Genomic DNA, 26,532 nt, shown 5'->3' on the forward strand with positions numbered 1-26,532 from the left:
TTGATTTAGAGCTGATTTGCTCTGAGATTAGCTATTTTAATGCAGATTAGCTGTGGAATGCTGGTTTAATGATTTATTTTAGTGCAGGATGGTTACTTGGGTAATCATGAAATACGGAACAACAAACAAGGTGTTCAAATTTCATGGTACCTTTTTTAAAACGTTTCATGGAATTTGAACACTTTTTTCGGGGTTCCAAATTTTATGAACACTTATTCAAGATTTTGGGAATCAATTTTTCTCCGTGTAAGTTCTATCATTTTAATGACTGAACTACTTTCGATTTTTTATAAGATTCATAGCTTTGTTTGTATGATATCAGAGAGTTGTGCATGTATTGTTACAAAAAAATCGCATAATTCCAACCGAACTGTAACAAACCGTCACTGTCGGGTAACTGACCTCGAATATAATTCGGTAAACTCGTACACGCAAACCATGCCCCAAAAATGCAAACAGTGGGACCAATACAGAAACCCAAAAATAAAAACAAAAACAAATTTCGCGAACACACACAATCGCAGAGCCCAGCGAATTCGCGCAAATCATCATCGTCAACGCCGCCGTCATTCCCACGCCGGCATTTTTCGCGTTTATTTTCGCGAAATTTGGCGTGTGTGTTTTCGCCTTCTACACCGGTCATGTCACGGTGTGCTACGGTAACCTTGAAGAGTCGAACTGTCGTTCGGTGTCTATTTTCACCGTGCGCGAGCGCAATTTAAAGAGCAGCAAATTAGTTTCACCTACCGAGTTGATCCCGCTCGCTCTGTGCTTTTGTTGTGGGTTGGTTTGCTTTTTAGTTTTAGGTTGATTATGCAGCAGTACGTGACGCGGTGCGTTCCTCAGCGATGATTGTACTGCTTGGTATGCGCCCTCGCAACTCGTAAACCGATTCTGTTTAGTTAAAAATACTTACACCCACGGGGGTGTCGAATAGGTCATGGCTGCAGAGTTCATGACAAATTACTTAATTCGAGCAGGATTACCTCAAACCAACAAACCCACTGCACCGAGCTATTCGTGAAAGGTTGTACGAGCACTTTGTTGCAGAGCACAAAGATCATTGCACTGATTCCACCGAGGGATTCCTCGCCAAGACCTGTTTTCTGCGCACTTCACCTCACGTGCGCCGGACTTGCAGCCTTCGCAGAACGTGATTTAGTGCGCAGTCCGTGGACTTCTTTTTTTGCAGGGTTGAGGACGAGGCGATCTATCTTGGTCGTCTTCTGCGCAAGAGTTGTTTGTTGTGGTGATTACGTGCCTTCCCTCTCGCTGATCATCTTCGCGAATCCCAATCTGCACCACTTTGGTGGATGGGGGGTGTACGATGCACCAGACCTGTCCGGCGAGCAAAACCGGATTTCTGGTGTTTTTGTTGTGGTTGGCACCAGCTATTCCTGGACCTGTTTCTACGTGAACTCTCTTTTGCTGGTGATTCTACTACGACGTTTAGTGCTGTGAGCCTCAAATATGAACTCAATAGTGGTTTGGATATCAACAACTTTCGTAGATTTGAAGTCCTAGAATGTATAAATCTCCCTGAACTTGTATACAGCTGATTTACTTGACGACCTGCACTTTTGAAGGTTCTGAGAAGCAAACAACGACATGCTAATAAGCGTTAATTAGGCATACCTTTACCATTCCCGTTACGCAAGATTAGAACACCGGAAAACGGCGACCTCATTAAGAGCACAAAAAACACTCGACACTAGAATGTATATACAAACCCAAAACAAACACACTGCACGCGCTTCGTCGGTGGTAGTAATGACTTCCATATGGTGGTGATTCCCGAAACTCACGAGACTTTGCTACAGCAGACGCCCCCACACCGCCAAGTGTCGTCATCCGGTAGCCGCGCAAAAGTGGCACAGATGTTGTCTAAGCGCATGGTTGCCCTGAGTCATTTCTTCCTCGCGTGCATCCCAACTCGCAGTCCAACGTTCCTAGAAATGGTCCAGTGATTCTCGGAAAGCGGTGACTGAACTGACTGTGACGTTCTCACAGGAAGTCCGTAAATTATGTCATCGTCGACGCGCCTGGAAGATCCGCGCTCACACAAGTTGGTGTGCATCGCATGTCGGACACGTTCTATCGGGTATTACGTAAAATCCAAGCCGCGTACGTTATCGCATCTATAATGTGGGTTAATACCAAACGTACACTGCTGCGCGATCATACGGTCGTAAATGACCGGATGTGGGATTTGTGCGATCACGTATCAACTACTCACTGCACACATACCAGAGCTGAATAGAACGGAGGTCGACCGCGGTATTGGTGAGGATCATCCAGTCAACATCACACACGTGATAAATCATCTGCTAATCGACGTACGCGAGAGAAGAAGGAAGAACGATGGATGATTGACGACCGCAGCTGGATAGGTCATCCAAAAATACTCCAAACTAGAACTCGCGCTCCACCACGCGATCGCTCCAGCGTTCAGTACACTCTTCTACTACTACTACTCGTTACTCGAGCGTAACGCGCGGATGGAGAAGCCGACCAAAGAAGACTCTTGGAAATTCGTTGACCTCAACCATTCCCGCAAGGTATCCAACATACTGAGAAGGCGATGTTGGGAAGGTACTTCAGGCGAAAGTAAGCAACACAGAAAAAAATAATGTAAATTTGGAAGCTTTAATTTTGGAAGGTTGAATATTACCTCTTTTATGATGTAATTTTACCTCAATTTAGACTGAAAAAGTGACATTACACCAGAAAAGTGGTAAAATTACACATTTCCAGAGGTAAAATTACACCTTTTTTCTGACATAAAAAATGTACCCCTTCCCAGATGTAATATTACCATGATTTTTTTTTTCTGTGAACCTCACATGGACGCAATGGCTCAAGTCGCAAGTCACGTAGGCCACGGGATCGTTTGAAGAAGCCGCGCTTCCTCTTCTAATACGTCGCGTCGACGACGTCTCTCGTAGCGTGTACCAGCTAACCAAATTAACATACTATCGCGGTAGTCCCCTCGAGTACAGTTACGGGGGGGACCGCTGATCGTTGCGTTTCGATAGCGGTTCATGTTTAGTACGACTTCCTAAATTGTCTGCAGTTCCCGACGACGACGGTACTGCACTCAGCATGGGATTGCACAAAAAGCAAATCTTGCGAAATACCCGTCAAGCACAACTTCACCGACGGAGAGGGGGAAAACTCTGCACAAATTTTAATTAGGGTTCTTCATGCAGGGATTAGCGGCGCAGAAAACACATGTTGTAATATTTGCGTGGACGTCGGGGTTTTTGCGATTTGCATAACCCTCGGTGAATGGGCTGCCTGGAAAGAACCCCGAGAGCAGGGGGTACCGTTTGAAAACGCAACCGAAGCGCACGTGCCAAATTTATGCACTTTTGTGCAACGCAGGTTCGATGTGCAGCACAGCGGAGCAATACGACGGCGCTGTAGGGTAAAATCTGTGGGACGTTGAGGAACTTTCTGGCAGTTGACAACAGGAAGTCTTTGATGAAGACACCATGACAAAACTATGTGTTACGGAATATTTGAACAAACCCTTAACCAATTTAACGGAGACTTACTTCCGGGACGCCGACCTGCAAGCAACTCCTTTGAGTTGCTTCATGTACCGAACATTACAATTTTTTAATCTAGTCAAACTGACAGCTCGGAGACTGCTTGTTACGTAATACTTGAATATACCCCCGGCCATTTTACAGAAACTTTCCTTCTCAACGCCGACCTCCAAGGTGTCCTTCGTAGATGGACCTTGAACTGAACTTGAAAGGTTGAACGAAATTGGTTTCAATGCGGAATGCAGGGTAACCACGCAAATCCCATTTTTAAATTTCCGACTTTTCCAGAAACTCAAATAATAGGCAATTATTATCTAAAGAATGATTTTAAACAGCAAACTCTTTATAAAGTCAATATTAATCATCTGAAAAAATATTTAAATCAATTTAAAAAAAAATCAAGCTCTTGATATTTTTTGTGAAAACAGAAACTTAAGAACAAATTCCTAAAAAAAAATACTTCAAAAATGGAGGCACTCATTATTTTGATGCAGAGAAGAAACATAAACAAATAGTCTTTGAAAAATTACCAAAAGAACCAATGTTTGTTTTTTTAAAATTGGCAAACGTTTAGTTTTTGATACTTCGTTTCAACTGGAAATGGCAAAAAGTTAAAGATAACTGAATTGAAATTTTATTTTATTTTAAATTAAAGAATGCTTAAAAAATTAATAATGTTAATATTCCTTTTGAAAAAAAATCTAGGAATACGTTTTAAAAAATGTTTTTTTCCAGGTTCCCTTTTTTAATTTGGAAATTTAGATATTGATTTTTTGAATCAATGTTGATTTATCTAGTTGTCAGTATTAAACTGTTTTACCACATGTTTTATGCGAAATGTTTGAAAAGACAAATTCTTTAAACATATTTGCAATAAACTAATTTTTTTTTGATTTATTTGTTTGCAATTTCAATATTTTTTCATGTTTTTAAAACGTAAAAAAGTTTTTCAAAGTTTTCATTTCAGAACGAACAACGATTGGATTTTATACGATATTTATTTTTTCCGATTACTGAAAATCAAGTTTTATCTATAGTAATTTATCTATACCTACTCACAAAAAAGTTCGAGGGAATCATTTGGAAAAAAATAAAGAGACCTAATGAATTCAGTGAAACAATTAAAAAAAAATACCACAAAAAAACCATTGCCAAACTCTTTCAAATATTCAATTAATGTGACAAAATTAAATAAAGTCATAGCTTTACGCTGGCCATAATCAATAAAATTAAGCTGTTTGATATGATTTTTTAATTGAATTTGTTGTTGTTTTAAGTTAAATTATACCTCTTGTTTGATAGTTAATAAAAAAATCATTTGATTTTTGAAAAAATATTACGAAAATCTGTGTCAAATGCATCCAATATTAATTAGGATTTGTAATGTTTCATAAATAGTGAAAGAAACCTTAAGGGGTTACATACATATAAATCGGCAAAAATGTCAGAGGTTGGTTTGAGCACACATTTAAACTTTTTTCAAAATCTGTTTCAGGGTATTAAAATATTCCTTTTCATCTATTAACAAAACAAATTTGAAGACATTTGGTTGTAGCATTGCCGAGATATAGCTATTTGAAGTTAGCAGTTTCAAAAAAACGGGTGCCACGATATCTCAAAATTGCTTCGACCAAATCGGCTCAAAATTTTGGCGAAGACTCGTTAAACCGGTCCCGTGTGCATGACGGAGGCCGAATTTCAAAAAGTTTATTTTAAAAAAAGATAAAAATATTTTTCTGTTTTTCATATAAAAGTTCACCAGTTTTTGATTTTTGTATTTTTTGAAAATTCAAAATTTCAAAATAGAGCTTCGTCATGCACACGGGATATGTCTTGGGAGTCTTCACCCAAAATTTCAGCCAATTTGGTCCGTCCCATCTCGAGATACCGTGGCACCCGTAAATCAACTTGGTGTTCATAGAAAAACGACACAAAATACACAAATCCCCGACTTTCCCGTTTTCCTAACTTGAGTGGCCACCCTGGGAATGGCCGTCAGTCATGGGGGATGATCTAACGAGGGGTCAATTGACAGACCATATTAGATCGGAATATTTTGGTATTAAACTTCATGGTTACAATCCGGAGGAGCTGAACCATACAAGTACGGACATGAACATTGACTTCATGACATGAGCATTCCTACGAAATTGACAGCAACTTTAGTATTGGTCTATGACTAAATAAATACCAGTCCTATACCCGTACAAATCTTCTAATCCCGTCCCCACATTATAGCATTAAACCCTTCGCTATACAACCGCTACACCACGTTCCGGCATGTCACCGGGGGATTCAACCCGGTGTAGCCTCATTCGCGCAAAGCGCGGGATTATCACCGCCGATAGGCGGGTGCACCGGCCATAAACCCTGCCGGTATTACGCAGTGACCCGTTCCGATATTGGACAATGCCCCGGCTGGCGTCGGCAACGGCTCTTCGCGTTATTTATTGCCCATCCCGGTAGACACCATCATCAAACCGAACGTGGGGGTTGGGCGGTCCATCTACCGCCAAGAAGTGCAACGTTTTATGTTTTATTCGACGACTTGGGCTGAATCCTAATTAGCGGTGGCGCGGCGGCTACGGTTATTACTCCACGGAGGACTTGACAGCCATCTAGGGCAGCGCGTGAATTAATAATGCAAGTCGCGTCTCACGTTTGGCGCAAATTTCAATCGTCAACCGCCGACTGTCGCGGACCATTGTCCCCGGAGAACGCACAGATTCACGACCGGAGTCGTACTACGACTCACCGTGTTCTACACGGCGAACCAGTTCAGCTGTACGTGGAAGAATGTCGTTCTCGAGGGTCATCGCTAGGGTTCGGCAACGCAGCTTCCTCGAATCATTCAGCCCGGTTGTAGCAAGTTCAAAGTACCCTGTGAACCACCTTCCCCCCTCACCACCAGTGTGGTGCGGTCGTGACTCGCCCCCCAAAACCCATCGCTTCGTTTAACCATTTCCAATTTCGTAGCGGTCTTGTAGTTTACGTTATTTCTTTTATTATCATCATTTTCTCTTTTCCCCTGGCTGGCTGGCCGACCGGCTAGCGTTCCCCGTAATATCTTCTATCTGCGCTGGTTCTGCTGGGATCCATTCTTGAAAGCGCGGAATGGGGGGAACCAACCTAGACTTGGATATCTCCAGAGCTCTTTCTCTACGTGTGCATGTGTAATAGTAGCAACCGCGGCTGCCCTGCTAGTGTGAGTGAGTTTCGGGCATTGCCCTCTCACCGAATCTAGGCGTCATAGTCGCTCCGTAGTCAACGCGCCTGTCCCAGCTCCCCCTGAAACTCCACAGGCCGCCACCTGAATGTTTGTCCACCGCCCTCTCTGGTAGACACGGCCGAGTGCATCTCGACTGTGAAATTGTGGTTTTCCTGCTTTGGGGCGCTCTTTGCATATAGTGCTAGCTAGATGGTCAACTCGTGACGGTATGAAGAATTTGGTGTGGTTAAGGTTGGAGATGATGGGGCTAAGAAACGGTGGAGAAATACAAAAACAGGAAGAATTGTTTTGCTGTTCAACGCAGCCATAGCGTGTATAGCGCGCGATGGTGTCGTGTTACGTCGTGTGACAGTGGCCGCTTTATTAGGGGCAGGGTTTGCTTGCGCGATTACTTTGCTGCAGTTGTTTGTGGATCGTATGGACTTTTTTCATCTCTCAGGAATGCTGAGGAATGTAATTCCCTGCATATGAATATGAGCATTCATTTGGACAGAACAATTGTTTGCTTACGAAAATATTTTTTTTGCAATTCCACTGTGAAACTGTCAACTTTTCCTGCCCTTCTGGAGAAACGAAACGGCCTACTTTTCCCTACCAAAAATAACAGTATGGAAAATTAATACCTTTCAATAACAGTGCTGAAAAGTTCTACTTTTCAGCACTGAAATAAGTGCTGAAAAGTTGAACTTTTCAGCACTAGTATCGAAAAGTAAAATTTTTCAATATTGTTTTGTTTTGAACGATGAATTTACTAAACACATGAATGTTTGACATAAAATTCCATTAAATAAGCGTTTTTCGGAATTGCAAAAAATGTTGTAAGCAACTCGTTGCAAAACTTGATTTTTTCAGCACTCGTCGTATTTATCCAACTCGGTAAACCTCGTTGGATAAATGTACAACTCGTGCTGAAAAAACCTTCTTTTTGCAACTTGTTGCATAAACTACTATTGTTGTATTGCTTTAAGAGTATCCGACAGAACTCACATCATAATTCATCGATTGAGAAGTTTTTGTATTAATTGTTTTTTGTAATGGTTTACTCTAAAATCCCAGATTTTTTCGTAGACAATGTTAAAATAAATTACCATGGTTTATTGTAATAATTCCAAACGTAAACTCACCTGTAAAGAAAAAAAAGATAAGAAATTGATTAGTATTATACAATTGGGCGTTATTTTCTTTGCACTTATAACTATGGATACATTTTCCATTCTGGAATAACAAAGTTTGGCTTCAGCCCCAAAATTAAAGAATTATCAAGTACAAAAACTGAAAATTTTATTATTTTGGCAGATTTTCAACTATGATGTAAAATTTCCCAAAAATTGTGTTTAATCAATTCTATCTTCTTTCAGCATTCTGCATTCATGTAAGCATACTGCAAATAAAAATTCAAAGTAAACGGAGGCATAACAAAATAATGAAATAAATAAAAAATCATATAAAAAACAAAGTTTGCTTATATTAACATTCTCAACACAAGAAATTCACAAATAAATAATGTCTTTACCTACGAGGACTTCTTAATCCAGGGAAAAAAAAAATTGATTCAGTTTTCCATCATGAATAAACTTTTCAGTTTTAGCAAATAAAAAAATGTGTCAGAACTTGAATATTTAACAAAAAAAAACTTGAATAACGATACAAAATCAAAACATAAAAAATGCATTAAACATTGTCTGCAGATTTAATTTAAATCAAATATTTTCCAATTTAACTAAATCAAGAAACATGACATTTAAAAAAAACATTATTTTATAAATTATTAAAAACAAAAATTAAGCACCAACATAATTTTTAACTCAACAATACAAAATAATGTGTGCTCGATTGTCATTAATTTGAAAACATCAATTATCTCTTTTAATGCTGTCAGAGGACACCAAAAATGTTGAAATTATTGTTGAAAGTATTAGACAAAATGCATGAATATAAAAATATGCCTTAAGGTTAATAACAGAGTGTCCCAGGATGGCCAGTCAAATCCTATTTTCAAATTCCTGACTTTTAAGCATCTCAAATAAAAGAAATTTCTGACGCAAATAATAATTGCAACTAAAAAGCTGCTATGAAAAGTGTAATATCAGCCACCCAACAGAATATTTAAAGAAATATAAAATTAAATTATTATAAATTTAAGTACTCCAAAAATGGAAACACTCCTAATGTTTATTCAAAGAGAACACTCAAACAATCATCCTTTAAACATAATTAAAAGCACATAACCACAATTAAAAAAAGTGTCAGGATTAGTTTTTAAAATTGCCAAATATGGACGTATTTGTTCCTCGGTTTTAACAGGAAAAGAAAAGTCGAGCAGTGCAAAACGTCCAAAATAACATAACTTAAATTTTAATATTAACTATATTATGTTTAAACGTTTTCTGGGAAAAAAATTAAAAATAGAAAAAAAACAGTTATTATTCTTTTAAAAATCAAAATATCTAGGACTTCATGTAACCAAGTTTCCTTTGTTGGTGTCAGTATTTTAATCTTGTATTGTATTATTATGAACAATCCATTTTAATAAGAATGTATGCTTTCGCTCCTTGTTGATTCGATTTTTTTGTAAAAATAAATTCTCAAAACATTTTTATAACATCAAAATAAAAATTTATTGAATGAAAAACAAGCTTTATCCACATTTGTTTGTCCTAAGGGGCTACTAGAATTTAATATGTCTATTAAGTTCATTCATTCTTCAATAGATTAATATAGTGAAAGGAACCTTTGAAATTGAATTTAAGTGCTCAAGACGAATTTAGTGCAATTAATTTGGGAATCTAACAAGACATTACAAAGACATTACATTTTTAGCGAGGTCCTTGGGATAGTTGTGAAGCCGGAGCAGTTAGCAAAAAAAAATATTTCTTTAATCTTTTACACTGAAATTCTAGCCAACATTATGAAAATAAAATTACTGGGTTAAAATATCGCCTTCTGTAACAAACCTGAAAGTCTTACTAGAAAAGCATTTTTTTTTTTATTTGCTAAATTACAAAGACCTTCTGAAAACAATATTGTAATGACTTATGATAGAAGCGTCCAATTAGTGCTCTATAGTGAAGAGGAGGATTTTGAGTAATCAGGACCCTTCGTTAAAATATCAATACAAATTTATATTTACATTTTTTCAATGAAGAATCAAGACCCAAAAATGACAAAAAATATATTTTTTAAAGCTGATTTCTGACTTCAAAACTAAACAAAATTCTTTGATAGTAATTTCAATCCTAACTCGGGACGCTTCTCCGCTCCGCCGAGTGCTTCCCATAACTTTAATCAACCACCACGGTCAACCTTATCGCAACCGCCGCGTCTATAAGCCACAAGTCAACTCGAAAGCGCCGAGCGGAGACTGTCCTTTCCTTGAGCTAGAAGCAGCGTTGCAACTAAAACCCTCCCCTGTCATCCCCTGTGACACAGTCCCTCTATGACATCAATCGCAGTTGCGAGGAGTCACGAGCTTGCCTCGACCCAAATTGCCCTTCACTCCTCCGGTTCGAGTAGTTGTTGTACACCCAAACGGGAGTGGTTTTACTTAAAATACCATTCATGACATTAGTTTTGGTCAACGTATTCTAAATAGAGTACTTTGAAAAACTTTCTGAAGAAGCTAAACTTAGGACAATCTGTATTTGGGTGTACCACAAATAAAGATTCGATCTCATGCCCCCTAACTTGTATAGAGTTGGCCGTCTGGAACCGTCGTCGATACTGTAACGTCCTCCCCACAGAAGTAGACCGATCTATTTGGAGCGACTGCCGCCATTGGTCGCCGTTGTTTTCTATTTCTGCCGCCGTCATGGCGTTTGAAAAATAGAGACAGAGTTTCGCGTTGCCTTCGTAGAGCAGCGCGAGTTTGCACGGATGCAGCTGCACCTTCTTGTCTCTGTCCGTATGCAAGTCGTGGTGGTGGTGGTGGTAGTTGTGCAACTCATCGGCGGTGGAAATCTAATACCACCCAGAGTTGCCTCCGTCCTCTCCAAACCTCCCCATTTAGTTCTACGAGGTGCAAGCGAAATGCATTTTTGCTGCACAAAGTGCAATTTGACTTTTTGTGTCAGCCAGCCAGCCAGCAGTCACGAACCGAACACAGCGAAACTGGCTTGCGCCAAGGCGACTCAGACACATGCAACACTTTGAGGGGCAACGAGGAGGGGGGGCAGCACAACAAAAACAAACATCAACCTCACACACAGTTTGTAATAAATGTTTGACCTATATTTTGCGCGAATAACGAGGCGGAGTGTGGGGCTGCTTCCAAGTGTTTGTAGTTGCAACAGCAACACTGCATGCAACCGATGACGATGATGACGGCGATTGCGACGATGATGATGATGAGGTGTTGGGGGAGTTCGTGGTGCACCCACCCACAGCAGGGAGATGAGGAAGAATAAAAGTAGGAAAAATCCAAACAAATTCCGAAGGTTTCGGACGGAATTATGATACATTATGTACTCACAGACTACTCAGAAGCCTATTGATCCGGAGGTCTGCTTTAAACGAGAAAGTGTGACAACTTCTGCTTGAATACAGAGCTCATCCAACCGAACCGATATGTGACAACTACAGACGACCTGACTTTATTCGATTACCCCGACGTCGACGTGTTGGTTTTCTTGGGAAATTGCTGTTGATTCAGGGCAGCCAGGTGTGTAATTTCCCCTCGGCTGTGTGGTGTTCTGGATGGGAAATTTAAAACGCCGGGGGAATCGGCGACGACGATGATGATGGCGTGCGAATTCTCGGAGCAAACCTGGACGGGAAATTACCTCTGGGAATGATAACTGGAACACCCGTGATGTACTGAGGTGAGCCGGGGTTCAACGGAATTGTGAATTACTTGTTAAGACGCATCATTATTTGGTACATGAATCATGGTGGTAAAATTGCGTTAATGCATCAGATATGATTTCAATGTGCGTGAATGGATTTTTTTTCTTACAACAAATGTTTTGTCATATGATTTTGTTTCAAATCTCCCCCCCACTCCCCCCTTTTTTTTTCAAATTAAAAATTTAAACTGTAATCTTAAATGTTTACAATATGTATCAAGATAATATCAAGAAAATCAATGTCAACCCTATTTAGAATTTTGATATTCTAACTGTCTTTAAAAACTGACATTAATTTCGCTTTAATATTTTTATGAAATTTATATGTGTTGAAGTAAAAGAATTACGCTTGTATGAATGAATCTTGTTATCAGAATGATTTTTTTATAATGGCGGTAAGCTATAATATTTCACAATCGCATAATATTTCTGGAGCAACATTTGAAAAGGGCGCATAAGCATTTTGAAAGCTAGGACTATTTTGCAAATTCCGAGACAACAGGTGACTATTAAACAAAACCCGCAGCGTCAGAAGGTAGCTGAGAAGGCCAGTTACTGTTTAACACTTCGAAATTTGTGAAAAAGTTACCTGTTGTTTAGGAATTTTCAAAATAGTTCCAGCTGTCAAATGCTTGTGCGCCCTTTTCTCGTCTTGATCCCGATTTTTTTTAAATTTGTAAATGCTTCAAAATTTCTTTGTTAAACAATTTTCAGACTTTCGAATCATTTAAAGTTTAAAAACTTACATCAACTTTGAATATTGTTTTAAATCACAAAAAAATATTTCAGGTATCACGTACCCAGGGTTACCAGGTCAAAGTTTGAAATATCTGGCAAGCTATCGATCGAAAACCTGGAAAAATCTGGCAGACGAAAATCTAACAATTCATAATGGGAAAGAGAGGGAGGAAATAAATATATTCAAATAATTGTAAATTCAGATGGTTCAACTGATTTAATGGCCTCAAATATGTTAAATGAACATTGATTTTCAATTAAATTCGTTCATTTTAATGAAAAAGTTGTTCAAAATGAGCATAAAGTGAAAAATCTGGCCAGATCACACTTGACACCAGACTTACCTTTTGACGGGTGCGACAACGGTTTGCTATGATACCGGTTTTTCTATCCGCACCATTTCTCGTCACAACCCAAACCCGACACAGCTCGGTAGCTTGATCGGTGCACCGAAACCGAAGTTTGGTGTGACGGCGGTGTGGATCGGGTACACAAAACTGACATGGGTTCTGCGCCTACCACACGGGAGAAGTTTGGAACTCTTGATGCCTAGCAAGCCGACCGAATTCAACATTTCTCAATGGTGTGGTTGTCAAAGGCAGTGCAATATTATGTTAAAGGTTCTTGGTTCGAATCTCGACATTTATTATTTTATTTTTTAAATGATTTTTATTTGTTTAGAATAATTCTTTAGGAATAGAATTTCGTAGTGTCATGAAATATAAACTTTAACTTCTCGTGCATATAATCCTGAAATAGGCATTTTCACTTAAACCTGCCTGCATAATATGGAACGTTTTCTCTATTCCACTACAAAAATCCATTCAATTTTCTAACTCTTTGACTAAAGCGTCGCAGGTTCGAAGAAGTTACTTAAAAATGTATATAATCAGTAATTTTGACAGCAAACATTGAAAAAAAAAACCTCAAAAATATTTGTACTCAGGATTGATCCAGAAACCTCGTGGTTAAAAGACGGAGACAACAACCGCCAGGCCATCCCGAAGTTGTGAATGATGGCTGACAAACCTCAATCAAAACAATGTCGCCTCCGGTTTACTTGGATCAACCATATGTTGAGTTGCATCCTTGGTATACAGTTTGGGTGCACCGGTGGTGTACCAAGGTGCTTTCGGTACAGTTGCTATGGTGTGACAATAAACAGCTCGGTTTGGTTTCTAGAGTGACACGAAAACCGCACCACGGTGCACCAGATCTTGGTGTTCAGTGAAGCCTGCTTGACACTTGAAAAAACTGGCATTACTAGATTTATCTGGCCACTTGGCAACCCTGCACGTACCTCTTATGAATATATCATGATCGGGTTCTTTTTATTCGAAAAAGGAACACACAATTTAAAACATAGATCTAATGAGATTCACAAACTTAATTTTAGATTTTTTTCATTTTTATTCAAAATAATCAGCGTTGGAAAAAAAAACATTTTAGAATATTTAATGCTGTAGCGTTGGAAGAACCTTGAAAAAAGGGTTTCACTGAACACTGGCTCAGAGAAATTCAAAAGTGGTTTTGTCAATAAATGTACTCAAGGCAAAATCAAACATTATAAACAATAAAAAAAATGAGCGTTAACGAAAATTCAGGTAAATTCGTTCACTAAATAATGTAATTTAGATTCAATATCGGTTTGAATTCAAGTGGTCAAATAACTTCTCAAAAATATAAAAAATATATCAAAAGTAGAAATAATTTATTTTTTTCAATTTCAATTTTACGAACAATTTTTAGTCCTAATGCCCCAAATCGATCAGAAATTCTGTTCTCAAAAAAGATATTTTTGAGTATTGACATACCATTTATTTACCACATTCGATGTTTCTATGGATGAACCATTCACAAATTATCGGAATAATGACACTTCGGATAATCGAATCACGAATATTTTACTCTTTTGTTGTCTTATTTTTGGTCGTCGAGCCTAATTATGACCCCTAAACTCATTTTTCGAAACCTCGTAGATATGCAACACTCGATTTTATTTGCCCAAAATAAAACCAACTTATAAACTGTAAAAAAGGCGAAGCATTGTATCTGAAAACTCCATCAGTCAACTCTGTTTGAATTATTATTGTTTTCCAGTAATTTTGAGAGGTTGATCTTCTTTGATCCATAGACAATCCCACTAATCATTTCTTTGATTTCTTTTTAAAATTTATTTTATGAAACTCATGGCAGCCAAAAATAGACTTTGCATGTTGTAAGGTTTGTGTGACATTTTTGTATATTTTCTTTCTGACATTTCGAGGCTTTCCCCTTTTTTTAAAAACGAAAAAAAATTAACAAAGCAAAATATTGAAACTGCCGAACATTTATTATTATTACAATTACTTTCAATCAAATGAAAATAAATTGGCTTTAATAATCGATTGTCAACGACAAGCGATGTCCTTAAATCTATACTGTTCTTCATCAATGAATAGTTCATTGACCATTGCCTGTGCTACACACATTCTAATGCATCCCACAGGAAGCAGTAAACGTATGATGAATTAGTGTAAACACACTATTTAGAATCATTATTTGTTTCTACTAACGTTACGCTACAGCTCAAACCCCGAAATCGAATCTTGAATGAAAAACTCGCCCGATATTGAGGTTGCTTTCGTGATCAACATCGCGGAGTCCAATCCAAAGCCATTCGCTGAGTAAACACTCTTCAAGCACACAGACAAAGTCACCGACCGAAAGTGTAGTACGAGCTATTTCGGTCCAGCCGGACCCTGCACGCAAAGGAATTTAAATTTGACGTGTACGTATTATTTGTTGATAGCACACACGTACGATTGAGTTTGAACAACAAACATCGACAGAACGCGCGACACGTTGCTCAAGTTTCTAACGCGTAAAGTGGCTCAGGCCAACAGGTCTCGCTGGGCTTATCTTAGAACAGATGGCGATAGCGAGAACCGGTTTGACGAGTTTCGTTTCTTTCTCTTGAAGTTTGTGACGCGTTCCGGGGACTCATTACATGACTCACGAAAGTTTTGGTTTGAGCTGGAGATGACGGACACCTTTGGAATCCGCTGGATTGATTGGAGAAATTGTGATTCTTTGGATGTTTTACCAAATCAATGCATTTCTCACGTTGTATAACTCAAAATACTGTAGAACCAACTATCCTTGAAGCACTAACAGATTATACATAAAAACTTTTGAACAAGTATTCAATCTGTTGCAACTATCAAAAGAAAGTTGGTCAGCTCATAAAATACACACAACATAACTCAACGGAAAGCTGAATCGCCGAATGAAGGGGTTACCCTCACTCATGACTACCCCCTAACTCCAGGGCACTTTCAGTTCAAAGAAACGTTTTTATTACTGGACTATTCCCTAATCAACTCTCGCACACGTCATCATCATCAAACCCCGATTCGCAAAACTCCGTTGGCTTCGCCTAACTTGGTATTTGTTCACATTTATACACATTTGTACTGTGTAGTTCCACGCGAAATCCGCACCCCGGCCAACGATGTGACAATTAACCCTACGTCACAGACGTTAGGGTAGGCCATCTCTACTAATACCACCCGTCACGGCACGGCCTGTGTGTATTCGTACTTTGCACGAGTATGAATGGATTATTATTATCACACTTTTTTCATATATACATTTTTTTTTCTCGGAAGGGGTGTCATTCAGTTTGGCGGAGGCCAACTGTCACCCGGAACAGCACAGCAGTCACGCGAGGGCGATTATCCGCGTGGCAAGCCCTTTAATCTCCATTTTGTTCCGCGTGGACCTTCCCGAAATGGATCACACGGCGTAGACGACGTTCTAACGCCAAAGAAGACCAAGGTTTGCTGTGCACAAAAAATAAAGTATCAATCAGAGACCATCGACGGGTCTGCTGCAGCAGAAACACAAAGAATGAAACGAATTAAGGCCGGACTGCAACAACAACAACGCCAGCAGTAACACAGACAGCTCAACGAAGGAGGTCGCGGAAACAGCGTGGAGCGCGGAAGAAGCAGGTCGAGCTGAAAACTGTAAAATTGCACTTTAGAGTCCGTCGTTGTGTGGGTTCGGCACAGCGGCCAGGGTTCAACCTGGGGGACAGCGAGCGACCGTGGGGTTGTTTACGGAATCGTGGCAGGATCAGCTGATCGAGCGTTTTGTACTGCGGACTACCAGTTGCGTTATGGTCGTAAAATGTTGGATGTCACGTAATGGTTAGCTAGTACTAAAAGCTTACAATCATCATCAACGAAGATTCCGTCAATACCTCACGTATCATATGAAACGGTGGGATCTGCTGATCGAACGTTTTGTTCGAGAAACGACCAGTAATACTGGGTATCCACTTAGAACTCATAGTGTCAATTACACAAAGCCTACATATGACTTCTTTGATGATACCTAGGAGTATCCCGAATAAGATTCCTTACGAAGTATTCGAATGAGGAAATCAGCTGATCGAGTATTTGGTTTCAGGGACTACAAGTAGCTTGATTTGAAGTTCACAACTGAATAATCACGAGATCACGACTTATGAAAACTTCATAGCCCTTAGCTATAGTGACGTCTACGTCGATACCTCATGCTTCACAAGTCCGATCTATTATCACTTGGCAATTAACATTCATTCCAATCACGAATCGCTCGTCATAACATAATATCTTACCTCCAAACTTTTAAAACGAAAGACGTTCGATTACACTAGTCCTTAGTTGGTATTTTTCTGGCAGTTACGAGTTGCTTCAAGAACACTGAGTACTGGCTGCATGCACACAAGACACAAACTTCCTTCCGTAAACACAAGGTTCTTTCCCACCTTCAAAAATTTCACTCCAAGTTCTTTGAACACCGCTTCGCGTGCGCTTCCGGTACAACCCTGCCCGATTTCGCGGCGGTTCGCTCTTTCTCTTCTACGTGATATTCTTGCTGCTCTCCTCCTAAGCACATGGAAGAGTATACACCTTTATTCCCGTGAACTAGCCCTGGATGGGTGGCAGTGTTGGGCCCAGTTTTGCTACACACTCTGCACGCTTCTTCCAAGAGGAAATCTACAACCACACACACACAAATTGCACGCACACAGACACCGCGATACGCTTAGCGCTTCAAAAATGGCAGTGTAGTCGCGAACAACACACTCTTCTACACGGTGCGGAATCAATAATACAGCTCTCCGCTCGGCTGTACGAGTATACGATCGCGTAGAATTTCTTCGCTCTTACTCTACAAGAATTTTTCCTTCGAGACACTTTAAAAGCACAGCTTTCTTCCTTCACCGTGAACAGGTTCAGATCACTGGTGACGAGTTGAACACATAAACACACTTAATACGTACGCGACACAATTGTCACCGTGGGCAGTTGCTGAACAGTTTTGTTGAACGGTTGGACTACGGTGAAGATTACGACACACAGCACGACTAGAACGAACGACACTTTCTTGTACTGCTTCTTGCTCCTACGGACTTCCCTTCATCGGTCGATGGATCATAATCACACTACACTCTTCTATGTTGCTGCTTTCTACACCCCTCTCGCTACAACTCCTTCGTTTCCACCCCTCACGTTGATACCGTACACTGCTGCTACTTCCCCCTTCTAATGCTGTAGGCTCGTCTCTCGATACACACAGAGAACGTCCAAGTGGAACACAACCAACTATCGGAGGGAAGATTCTCCGGAAATCCGTTGAAGGTTTCGGAACAAAACACACCCGGAGGAATGGTCCTTGGGGATTCCGGTCGTACCAGTATATATCTCTGGGAGATGTGCACACAACACCCAAAAAAGGGGTTTCAAGGAGTTGAAGGACCGCACACTCACGCCCGCGTCGTTCGCCGTCCGTCCGTACGCGTTGACCGCCCGTCGAAAACTGAAACCGTGGTGTGTCTTTTTGATAGCATAAAGCTCGCTCGGTCGTACCAACACACACAGCCGACCATCCCAGGGCACCAATACCAGCGCCGACAATCGGAAAGTATTTTGAACACTTTTTTTTTTGCCTCACGGAGTTCGAGGGAACTCGTGATGATGACGATGGCTTATTACGGCATCGATGCACTATTCCCCGCTGTCGGACACCAATACAGAGAGTTGGTTGAGTGTGTGCGTAGTGTTAGAGACACCACCCCTCCGCACGCGCACATGAATCCACCCAACCTCTCACGGCAGCGCTCTCGGCCACCCACCCAAGCCCAACAACAATGGCACGGTTGAAAAGTTGGATACTAATTACTAATTTTTGTCTAACTCTTAGATAGGTCATTTTACCGAAAACGAATTCATGTCTTTTCACAAGGAAATTACCAGTTATGATCATAGAAATTGCAACATCAAGTTTTCGTGAAACGACCACCGGGAAAATTCTACATTTCGGTGAAATGACCATTTCGGCGAAATGGCCAATTCGGTGAATCGACCCACTCAAAAAAATACAACATTCAATGAAGTCTTCAACTTAGCATCCTCAACTTCTTTCCACACAACTTCCCAAATTTTCGGTGAAATGACCCATTCCTTTTTTCACTGTGCAACCCAAGTCATGCCTGGCAGCAGCAGCACAGCATGAAGAGATGAGGAAAGTTGCGACGAGTCGGGCGCGGTAGTGGATGGAGTGTGTACAAGTCTCGTGTTTCCAGCCAGAGGATCGCCGCGCGCGCCCGCATACACACGGCTGACGAGGTTCTGGACGAGCTTAGAGAGTGAGAGGAATGGACGAGAAAGCGTGTGACGAGGAGGTTGAACGCGACTTTATGGGATGTTGGATGGGTTGGCTCGGGGTGGTGTTGTTGTTGTGTGTACACACAAATTCATCTCTGGCTGACTGGGGAGGTTGGTTCGAACACCAGCATTGAACGGTATAGTTCTTGAACAAGTTCAGCTAAGTGACGTTAATTTGAGTTTAAAGTTGCTTGAAACTTTCATCTTCTCGATGGTTACCATCAAAGTTTTAAGCATAATCTCATTACATCGCATCTCGATCATAGCGAATCCAGTTACTGCAAGACAGCCAACTAACATTCGACAAAAGAAAAAAAGGTTATCAACCCTTGCTAATATATGGCGCGTAAAGTTTTTCCCCAACCCCGCGGTTGTCGACATAAGGACGACACCGGTCCACGACGGGGAGTGGTCTTATCTTTGATCCTGTGTCAGGATACAAATAGGGTATCTGGAAAGGAACACTCGTTAAGAATCTCCCATTTCAATACCGTAGAAAGTTGCGGTATTGTGAAAGAATGTATTAATATCATTAATGTCAGAGATATAACATTTAATTACGGAAACGAGCAATACTCTAAGTTCTAAGACTTTTAAGTAAAAAAGTAAATCTTTCCCAGTTCCTGAGGGGAACACCCGTGAAGAGTATCGGGGCCGGCATTTACAAAGCGGATTCAGTGGCAGTTTTTCACTCAACTAATGTTAACATGTTTACGTTAATGTTAACATTCCATAGGTCGCCTCCCTAAGGTGTCGTGATCAGGTCCAGTTTGTGACGATACACTACCTTTCCTTTACTAAGCAATCGAATCCAGAAGAGAAAAGATCACCTGTTGTGTTGGTCCGAGCCGGGATTTGAACCCCGATCTACCGCTTACGAGGCGGAAGCGTTTCCACTAGGCTACGTGGCTCGGTCCTAAGACTTTTAAAGAAATATTTATTTTTGTTTTTTTCTAGATATGTTCCTCTTTTCCAGCAACACCTTTTTTTGTAAGGGGTTATATATAGAGCTGTGAATAGGTAAAATATCTACAAATTTGAATACTTTGTTCATACACAGTAAAAAAAAAATCATGGTAATATTACATCTGGGAAGGGGTACATCTTTTATATCAGCAAAACGTTACATAATCCACCTTTAGGTTTTTGGTGCCTTCCTCTCAATTATAGAGTGATTCCAATCCCCCTAAAGTGTCCACATGGTTTATGGATCTCCATCACCTCGCATCACCTAAGACTATCTACAGACTTTTTGTCAAGATTGTACAGACACCGCCTTTGAGGAAAATGGCATCCCTCTTCACGGCTTTTCCATGGCGATCAGACGCGACCATTTGAGGTTATGTCCACTCAGACCATTTTTTTAAAATGCTTGTAATTTAAGATAGGTACGTCAGATCTGGAAAATTCTTAATCCAAAAGAAAGGTCATTTCAGAACCTTTCTGAAAATATATAATATGGCAGGTTTTCAGACAAAAACCACCTTTTTTTCGCAAATTGTGAAGTTTATATACAGCAGTTTTTTTAAGCATAACTTTTGATGTGCTTTACTTAATCTTATAAATTTCAATAAGGACTTATGGGACCCAAAGATGAATGGAATGAGGCTAACACGGTCACAATCGGCTCAGCCAGTGACGAGATATTCCAGTGTCATATTGATTCGGTACACATGTCTACATACAGCCAAACACACAGACATTTGCTCAGCTGGTGATTTTTAGTCGATATGTACAAATGAAGGTAGGTCTAGGAGGTCTAACTAAAAAGTTCATTTTTCGAGTGATTTTATAGCCTTCCCTCAGTAAGGTGAGGAAGGCAAAAATGTGTAATTTTACCTCTGAAAATGTGTAATTTTCCCACTTTTCTGGTGTAGTGTAATTGTCAGTCTAAATTGAGGTAAAATTAAAACATAAAAGAGGTAATATTCAACCTTCCAAAATTACACCATCCAAATTTACAAAATTGTTTACTGTGTAGTTCCCGTTTTCATGAGCGCTTGTTCACGATTTTGGGAGATGATTTTTTTTCCGTGTACGTGTTGTAATGAGCTGACAATTTAATATTTCAAAATATGTTAACATATAAATTTTAAATTTCCCAAAAATCTATTTCATGATATTAGATCAAAAAAAAACCTGAGATACGAGAATTTGAATTTAACTGGATTAAAAAACAGGTGCGAAGAATTCTCATCACTGCGTTTAACAAATCGGCTCATTTTCGAAGTAAAAATTCGTCAAGTTGGTCCCATGAGCATTACACAGGCTGAAAATACAAAATTTAAGATTTCAATCCATATTTTCAAAAAATTTAAAAAAATATATCGCGCCTGTGAAAAAAAATGCAAATCATCATCATTGAATTCATGATTATTTTTTTTTTTGCTCAAGTTTCACGTCTTTTTGCGATCACAATATTAAAATTTGTAAAATCTATTTTTAAATTGATTTTTCAGGTATGTAACCCCTTAATTCGTCCTTTAAAGTCGCATTTAATATAGTTTCGAAATATAATATTAAAAATGAATATAAATATATTAAAAATAGATTTTCTGAATCGAGTTGAGCAAGATATGTTTTCAAAGAAAAATCAGCTAATAAAAAAGTTCTAAATTTGCATGGGAGTTTCTTTTTTGAGGACCAATTTTCAATACTTTTAAGCAAAAAGTATCACAAAAAGCTTTATACATTATTACAGTAATGGAACTCTGAAAAGAATAAAACAAAAATACCAAAAATTAGCAAAATATCAATGAAAATGTGAAAACATTTTTTTTCCAGAAATTTTATGCCATTTTCCGATCTGTGGTCACAATATTCAAAACTTACAAAAAGAAAAAAAATTGATTGAAAATAAAAAACGTTACTTAATCCACCCTAAGGTGGTTGGTGCCTTCCTCTCATTTAAAGGGTAATGCTATCCAAACACGCTCGTGGGAAGGTCTTTTGATTACCTATCCAAAAATAGGTCGCATGATATATTTGGACAACGTTTTCATCAAAATATCTGAGATCTGGCCTCCAAAAAGTGAATAAATAACACTTAAGTGCATATAACTTTTGATAGGGTTGTCAGATCTTCAATGTTTTGGACGCGTTGGAAAGGTCTTTTGATTACCTGTTCAACGACGGGTTGGATGATAGATCCGGACAACGTTTTCATCGTGATATCTGAGATCCGGCTTTAAAAAAGTGCATAAATAACACTTAAGTGCTAATAACTTTTGATAGGGTTGTCAGATCTTCAATGAACTGATCGCGTTGTAAAGGTATTTGAAATACCTTTCTAAAAATGTATAACATGCCGGGTTTTCGTACAAAAACCACCCTTTTTACAATCTTCCGGACTTTTGTTAAAATCGTTTTTTTAGCATAACTTTTGAAGTACTTAACCAAACTGCATAATTTTTAATAGCGACTTATGGGACCCCAAAACGGATCGAATGACGCCAAAACGGAAAAAATCGGGTCACCCAATGTCGAGATAATCGAGTGACAATTTTTTGATCAACATCCCACCACACACACAGACATTTGTTCAGAATTCGATTCTGAGTCGATAGGTATACATGAAGGTGAGTCTAGGAGGTCTAATTGAGAAGTTCAGTTTTCGAGTGATTTTATAGCCTTTCCTCAGTAAGGTGAGGAAGGCAAAAAATAAACGTTTTAAATACAAAATCGTACCATGGAATTTGAACACTTAGTTCGTGGTTCCCATTTTCATGAACGCTTGTTCACGATTTTCAGAACCATTTTTTCTCCGTGCAGAGAGTCGACTGTATATACGATGTCATTGAAATTATTATACAATTGATTGTACAAGTTTTTCGAAGAAAAAATTCATGTTTCAAGAAATTGTTGCTGTAACCCTGTTTATTGAGTTTCGTCAAAACCCATTTTCAACGTATCGACCCCTTAATTAAAAATAACAAAAAAGCACGTGTTTCATCCCACATCGATAACGCTTCAGATCGCGTATCGAGTTTCTTACGCCCATCAACGGATTCCGCGGATCAGACTCCTCCACCCCACGACCACGCGTTTTTGGTCGCGCGTTCATTCCGGAAGAACACCGGTGAGCAAAAGTGTGAACTGCCACCCTATGACGAAAAGTACATAATTTTTTTCCAGGTAATGTAGTAACTCGTAAAGCAGAATGATGAACGCAAACGACCTCCTGCTCCCCCTCCTCTTGTGGAATCTTAGGGCTGGGCTCCAAAAACGGTATCGCTGTTGTTTTTCCGGGAGTTCGTTGCCTGGCCCAACGACGACGACAACCTTATGTATCATCACCAGCGGAATGGAAAGCGACGTGTAAATGAAAACGCCGCGAATGGAAATGTGTTCAAGGGAAATTCGAGTGTGGAGAAAGACCAGAAGGAAAAGCGTTACAACGATGACAACAACGTGCATAACACATACAAAGTTTTTTTTTCTGTAACATTGTGTGGAAAACCGAATCAGCCGTTCCTTGGTGTCGTGGTCACAGCGGGCGGGATGAAAAAAGCGCGATGTAAATAAATAAATAAACAATTGCGAAAGAAAAATATTTCGTTCCGTTTATTACATGCCAGCAAGGAGTCGAGCATATTTCTTTTTTTTATTTCACAGTAATGGCACAGTATGGCGACGAAGGTGGTTGGATACATAAGGAAAATGAATTTCCATTATTCATGGAGTTGTTCTTCTACTTTTGTTCCTTTCCCGGGATTTGGCAATCCTTTTCCCAGTTCCACGGGTGAAGGACACACGGTGAATAGGAAGTTGGGGCCGGAAATAGACGGGCCGGAAATAGACGGGCTGGACATTTTTGGACGATTGTTGTATAGGTTTAATGAGACAATTCTATTTTTCTATCACAAATAAAGAACATGAAATCATTTTTCCATTAAGAGTAAAATTAAAAAAAAAGCCAAGAATCATGATTTTAGGATACACTTTTTAATGTACATTATATCTTCTGAAAGAGCTCTTCGAAACAATATTTCGTACATTTGTAGATAAGTTCAAATGTTGGAGCGAATCAAATGCTTTGCGATTTTATTTATCTTCAGATTTTAATGAATCCTTTTGTGATAATAAAACAATAATGCAAATGAAAATCATACAAAATCGAATGATTATGAATTAATTATACAACAAAATAGTTAAAAACAAACAAAAAATATAGGGGAAAAGCCATTAAATTTTGTTTCAAAAGTTTTGTTAGTTCGTCGATTCCGGAATTTCTCGGGACAGAATTCCAGCAAATTTTACAAATTTGCAATTTTCGAATCGAATTTTTATATTTTGTCCCCTTTTTTCGAAATTGAAAAAAAAAATACAAATTTTGGTCTGGAAAATCGAATTTGGTTATGAAAAAAGATGAACTAACTAATTACTAATCGATACGAATTTTGTAACATTAAAATTAGTGTTGGGCATATGGATCGAAGCAATCCGTGCGCGAGACTGGACGTATATTTTCAAGATGTCATTTTTCAACCCTAAAATATTTGATTAAAAAATACAAAGTTAGAGAAAATAAGGATATTTAGCCGGTAATACTGCTGGTAGCCAGTGATAGCGATAGCAGTGGAAGATCCTCGTGACGCCCAGGAGATGGCGATTGCGGAAATATCGGCGGATAAGCAGCAGCTGGTGCACACCACTAAGTTACCATCGGTTAAAACGTCGTGTGGTTCCAGTCCTGATGTTCAAGATTATCAGCCAGGCCAGGATAGGTTACTTTCACCAACACCTGACTTGTCCCTCAAGATTTCACCGGAATCCAGGAAGTTGCTTGCTGTTTTGGTTCCGTACCAATTTGGTTGCCGGTAGTTCAGCAAATAACAGAATTCCAAGAAGATTCAAGTGACATTTCAAGACCGATGATGCCGGAGTTGAAGATTCCCGATTTGGTGAGATCGCTCCTTTTCTTATATCAAAATATACTGTCACTCATTCTAACATTCATACATTCCATTTAAGACTAACCACGCCAATTTACTATATACGCGGTAGGGTGTTCCCTTGGTCGTTCGCTGTGAGTTGTGGATTGCCTGCTTCTCTAATGAAGGTTCGACTAAGGGGGCATGCTTATTAATTTCTCGTCGCTCCATACCCTCAGTGACGTGATGGGAGCAAGGGCGTCTATACGAAGTGTCCCTACACCCGCTACAGATTTCCGGCGCTTGGGGAGGGAAGAGGGAAACCATTTTGTTCTATGCGCCGGTATTTGTAGCACTAAAATTCGTGCAAAAAAAACTTATGCACGTGGGTGTACAGATTACGGAGTAAAAGATGATCGAATTGTTCACCTAGCGCTCACATGTGTTCCAGGACCAAGTTGCCTGCGGGTATGGGGATCATACATACATACATACATACATACATTAAAATTAGTGTTGGGCATATTTATGCTTGAAAATTTTTTTTTGCGTACAGATCCACAAAATGCCCAGCACTTTAAATATTTTCTACTTAATACCAAATATTTTAAAAAGATTGGGTATCATATTTATGCATTGACTTTTTTAGTTATTCTCAGTTTAAAAATAAACCCAAATATCAAGTCATTCCAGTCATCATTCTAAAAATTGAAGCAAAAAGTTTCTTTTTGGCAATTTTATTGCCCCCTGTTTTTTTGAGGAAATTTCAAAGTGGGAATAGTGGCAAAAACTTGAAATAAAATTTGCAAATAATAAAATCAAATTATTTAAAAAAAATAAGTACGAAAAACTTACTTATTCTAATTAATTTTATTTCCTATGGATTTAAATTTATTTTCAAATCTGTGATCTTGAAAAAAATAATATTTGTCAAATGAGCAATTCTCTACGAAACCGGTCGACCGCGGTCTTTTATCTTTAATTTTAATTTTTATATTTGTTAATCCGGCTGAAACTTTTTTGGTGCCTTCGGTGTGCCCAAAGAAACCATTTTGCATCATTAGTTTGTCCATATAATTTTCCATACAAATTTGGAAGCTGTCCATACAAAAATGATTTATGATAATTGGAAAATCTGTATCTTTGAAAGGAATTTTTTGAACGATTTGGTGTCTTCGGCAAAGTCGTAGGTGTGGATAATTTTTTATTTTTTTTTTATTTCACTTTTTGTTAGTAAAACTTGATTTGCAAAAAAACACTATTTTATTATTTTTTTTATTTTCGGGTCTGTTTAAGAGGACATCAAATACCATCTTTTCAGAAATTTTCAGAATGGGCAAAACATCTTTGACCGAGTTATGAATTTTTGGTATTATTGGTCGCAAAAATTTTTCAACTTCATTTTACGATGTAAAATCAAATTTGCAATCAAAAAGTACTGCAGTGAAATTTTGATAAAGTGTAACTTTTTTGAAAATAGCAACAGTAATTAATTTTTATGAATTAGTGCCCATGTTTGCCCACTCTTGAGAAAAATAATTTTGAAAAGCTGAGAAAATCTCTATATTTTGCTTTTTCGAACTTTGTTGATACGACCCTTAG

At 39.0% G+C, this 26,532-nt stretch overlaps 1 protein-coding gene across 2 annotated transcripts in view; it reads right to left on the reverse strand.

Annotated features, from left to right (window-relative positions):
• The window catches only part of LOC120419662 (histone demethylase UTY), a 115,415-nt gene that overhangs the window by 50,755 nt on the left and 38,128 nt on the right, over positions 1–26,532 (reverse strand). The window contains exon 1 of one of the 2 annotated variants that reach the window (XM_039582439.2): positions 17,005–18,077. The exons of the other annotated variant lie outside the window; for it this stretch is intronic. The gene's annotated coding sequence lies outside the window, so the exon portion shown is untranslated. Of the gene's footprint in view, positions 1–17,004; positions 18,078–26,532 lie in introns of those variants that run through there. 2 annotated transcript variants of the gene reach the window in all.

This window comes from Culex pipiens, chromosome 2 (genome assembly GCF_016801865.2).
Source record: "Culex pipiens pallens isolate TS chromosome 2, TS_CPP_V2, whole genome shotgun sequence".
In the NCBI taxonomy this organism is placed as follows: Eukaryota; Metazoa; Arthropoda; class Insecta; order Diptera; family Culicidae; genus Culex; species Culex pipiens.